Genomic DNA, 4,667 nt, shown 5'->3' with positions numbered 1-4,667 from the left:
TATACCCCAGTGTATAAATGTGCCACATTTTCTTTATTCAGTCTTTGGTTGAGCAACATCCAGGTTGTTTCCAGTTTCTGAGTATTATGAACAAACCTTCCATGAATGTAGTTGAGTAAGTGTCCCTGTGGCAGGGTGGAATCTCCTTAGGATATGTGCTCAACAGTGTTATAACTGAGTCTTGAGGTAGATTGGTTCCCAATTTTCTGAGGAGCCATCATCTTGATTTCTAATGTGGTTATACAAATTTGCACTCCCATCAGCAGTGGAGGAGGGTTCCCCTTCTTTCACATCCTTGTGGGCATATGCTGTCACTTGTGTTTTTGATCTTAGCCATTCTGACAGGTGTAAGTTAGAATCTCCAAGTCGTTTGGATTTGTATTTCCTGATGTTAAAGCTAAGGATGCTGAAAATTTCTTTAAGTGCTTCTCAGCCATTTGAGTTTGGAAATTCTCTGTTCAGATATGTGCCCTATTATTTAATTGGGTCATTTGTTTTTCTAGATATCTACTTTCCTGAGTTTGGATTTCTATTTCTTACAAGCCTCTCTGGACAAACACGAACAGTTCACAATGCCCACTGTGCATTGAACCCTGCCTGCTGGGACGGGCACTCAAGGCTCACCTGGGTGAGCCATGTGGGTGGAAGCCTCTCCCCCCAGGCAGTGGTGGAGTGGGGTCTTCTGATTTTTTGCATCCCACGGTGCATGGTGCTGTGTTGTTTCCTGCCTCCTGATCCTTTCTCTTCAGCGCCTTTACCCCTACTGTCAGCTTTCCAGTTTGCTAAGACTGTTTTGTTTTATTTTTCTGAAACTTGGTCTTTCCCCTCCAACAGCAAGCCCAGAGGGATTTTGAGGGAGGAAAACGGAAGGAGAGAAGAGTCCACAAGGAGAAAAAGACATGGTGTTGAACGGTGTTCGTGGCTCTGTTCCCAGTTTTGTTCTTCTAGCTAACGCTGTCCTCAGGCACTCCTTTAAGTGATATTATCTTTAAATATTGCCCTTATTGTGATAAATACATTTTCATGTGTGTGCATGCACACATTCATGTGTGTGTGTGTGTTAGTCAGAGGACAACAACCTTGGTGGTCATTCTTCTCATGTCTTCTAACTTCTGTTTGAGACAGTCTCTCACTGGCCTTAATCGAGCAGCAAAGCTAGCTGGTCAGAGAGCTCCAGAGGTCACCCCATCTCTGCCTCCATCTCTGCATCCAGGGGATTACAAGCACAGACTGCCACGCTCTGCTTTGTGTCTGGGATCTGGAGATGCAAACTGAGACTCTCATGCTTGCAAAGGCTTTGCCTCTGTCCTCTAACGAAGCTGTGAGTCTTCCCACAACTCCCTAGAGCCTGATAACAGATGGAGCAACAAGGGTGCCTTGTCACAAGGAGGTGGGATGGTGTCAGGGAGGGGTAGAGTGCAGAAGGTGGGTGCACTTCCTGTGGGGATCCCAGACCCTGAGGACCTTGCTGTGCAGCCATATGAAGCCAGAAACCTCGCTCTTCCAGAAGATGGAGGTCCAGGAGGTGACAGGCACTTCCCAAAGCATTCTGTCCTTGTTAATCTGGAGCATCCCATGGAAGGGAGTCTATTGAGGATTCAGAGCAATTCATCCAGAGCTGCGCTGCCCACTGTTTCTTGACCCCCCCTCTTAGCAGTCCATGATGCAAGGATGTGTTACAAATGTCCCTTTGAGCACCCACCCGTGGCTGGAATAAAGCCATTAATACCTTCAGCCCCAGGACCTTTCCTCGTAGTCTCTTCTCTCCTTTCCCGTGTTCTTCTCCTAATCCTTCAGGGCGGGCTCACTAATGAAGAGAAAGCGGGTTTTCTTTCCCAGAAAAAAAAATAATTAAAAAGCCAGGCTGAAGTTTAAACTGGCCTAATAATTTACGATAAACTAGGTCACTAAAAGTCCAAATTCAGGGTATCCATAGGGCCGTGACATCTATGACTGTGTAGCCATGATGTGTGAAAGTGTGCAGGGGCAGGGTTGGCAGGTGTGAAAGGTCATGCTGTGTCCGCAGATGTGTGGGCCATACTGTTTCTCAGGGCGTGCAGGGCCATGCTGTGCGATTGTGAAGTTTCTGACCTATGGAATGAGGCTTTCCATTCCTAACTCTCCATCTCGGACTCCTTATGCATTTTTTTTTGTTTAATTACTGTTTTTTTATTTTAATTTTTATTTTTGTACAGATGGAGCCTGCATGCCCTGTCACCCCGGTAGGAACTCTGGAGGTTCAGAAGAGAACAGTCCTGGAGTGCAGTGGGTTGGTTGCATGGGAACCAGGGGACTCAGCTGCTTTCCATACCCCGGGCATTGTCCCTAGAGAGCGTTCAAGTTACAACATCAGCGAAAACAGCTGAGGAGCGCAAAAGCATCTCAAGCTGGTGGTGGAGGGGTCTGTGTCATTGAACTCTCACCTCTGGGCTCACAGCACATACTTTGTAAAGCTGGCTCCCCGCAGGGGACTGGATGAAAGCCTTATCTTTCTATATGTTTGCACACCACTTTAAAGAATTTTTGTTTAAAAACACACCCTCAGCAAACAGCCTAGGAAAACAACTCAGGGGGTTGGTCAGCCCTCTGTTTCTGCCTTCATCTGAAACAAACCATGCCGGTCTGTGACAAAAGAAGGTTCTGTGGAGATCATTTATGGGGTGAATTACAGATCACAAAAGGGGAAAACTGCTGTGGTGCTGGAATTTTGATGACTATATGTCACAATGCGGTACTAATGCTCATTTCTCCCTCAGTGAGGGTCTGGCCATGGCTCTGCTTCATTCTATCTATGGTTCTAGCATTAAAGCAAAATGTGGGTGTTTTGGAAGTTTGGGATCCACGCTCTCCCTCTGTGCAGCTCAGCATCTCATAGGGAGTAGCATTACAAATTAAGAGGCTGGGTCTACCCCATGGCTATTGATTAAGGAAGACACACAAAAACCAAGTAAAGATGACAGGGACATATCATAATGAACGATAATCCAGCAGGAGAGTCTTAGATATTACCCTATGTTCTAGAAACCCACAAAGATCAGTACGAATACCTCAAGTTCCCAGCTACAATAGGAAAACAGAAAATGGGGGTCTGGTGAGCTGGCTCCATGGTTAAAGGTGCTCGAAAAGCCCAACAAACTGAAGTTAATTCCCAGGGTCCGCACGGTGGAAGGGTCGTAAGAGCTCCCGCAAGCTGTCCTCTAATTCCACATGCATGCTAGGCCAGTGCATGCCCAGACAGAACACATGCACACCCACACACCACAAAGTAAACAGACGTAGTAAGAAACTAGTGGCCAGAAAAATTATAACAAAATAGTATAGAACACACGCACAATACACTTCAATATGTGAATATTCACATAAACCTTACATGTGCACATGAGTTACAGGTACCTGAAGACACCAGAGCCCCCTTCCCCTCCCAGAGCTGCATAAAGGATGCTGGGAGCCGTCCAGGCCCTCTGCAGTGCACTGAGCCATCTTCCAAGCCCCTATTGCTAGGATTTTTTTTAACTGAACAAAGCATAATATTTATCTGGAAAATTGCATGATTAAGAATAAACAGTGATAAGGAAAATATTGATCTTTTCTACAAAAGATTTCTCCTGTCAGATTTGAAAGCTATTTTCAAGTTAAGATGATTTGGGGCTGGAATGATAGCTCACGGGTAAAATATTTACTGTGCAAGCATGATGGCTAAGCTCCATCTCTCAGAAAAGCTGAACAAGTATTTTAAGCCCCATGGAGATGATAGGCAGCTCCCTGGGGCTCACAGACCAGCCATTCTTGCCTACTCAGTGAGCTGCAGAGCAGTGAAAGAAACTGTTTCCAAAAAGAATGTGCATGGCAACCTAGGAGAACAGCCACAGTTGTCCTCTGGACTCCGAGCATGCACACACACACACATACGCACACACACACACACACACACACACACACACACACATACACAAAGCTAAAGTGACTTAGAGATGCATTTCCAGAGGTAGTGTGAAACAGAAAGATAAAGGAAACAGCCAAGGACCTGTAACCAGATCTTATGTCACATTATTAGTGCATGCTTTATAAAATGGTTGTCGTAAGTTACTGGAGATGGATATGTCTTAGATAAGTGATGTAAGAACATTGTTTGAAATTTTGGACCGAGTGATATTAATGTCTTATCTTATATCTCAATAAATTCCTTGTGAATTAAGTGATAACATACAGAAAAACAATCTCTTGAAGTAAGAACATATCGGCATCTAGGTAAGATGGCAGATTAGAGCCTGGGGGTTACTTCCAAGTGACCCAAAGAAGACTGAGCAGTCAAGACACAGAAAACAGACTCTAGTGAGAAGGGGGAGGGCTATAAGGTATGACCCAACCAACCAAAGAAAGAGCGAACAAAATTACAGGAAATTAAAAAAAAAGTATCTCAATAAAACCCTTAAATACACAGGGACTCAATTTACTAGTAGAGTCACAGACTGGCTAGGTAGATTGAACAGAAGGCTACACCCATCTATTGTCTCCAAGAAATATATCTGACTGGCAAGGACATCCAGAGACTAGGACTCAAAGGCTAGAGTCCATTAACTAAGCAAACAGAAGGCAAAAACAGGATGTCTCTTAGTTTTTTTTCTTTTTTCTCCCATCGCTGTGATAAAATGTCCTGACAAAGCAAC

This window comes from Psammomys obesus, unplaced genomic scaffold (assembly GCF_907164565.1).
Source record: "Psammomys obesus unplaced genomic scaffold, mPsaObe1.curated_primary_1811, whole genome shotgun sequence".
Taxonomy (NCBI): domain Eukaryota; kingdom Metazoa; phylum Chordata; class Mammalia; order Rodentia; family Muridae; genus Psammomys; species Psammomys obesus.
Note: the sequence above shows the minus strand (reverse complement) of the source record.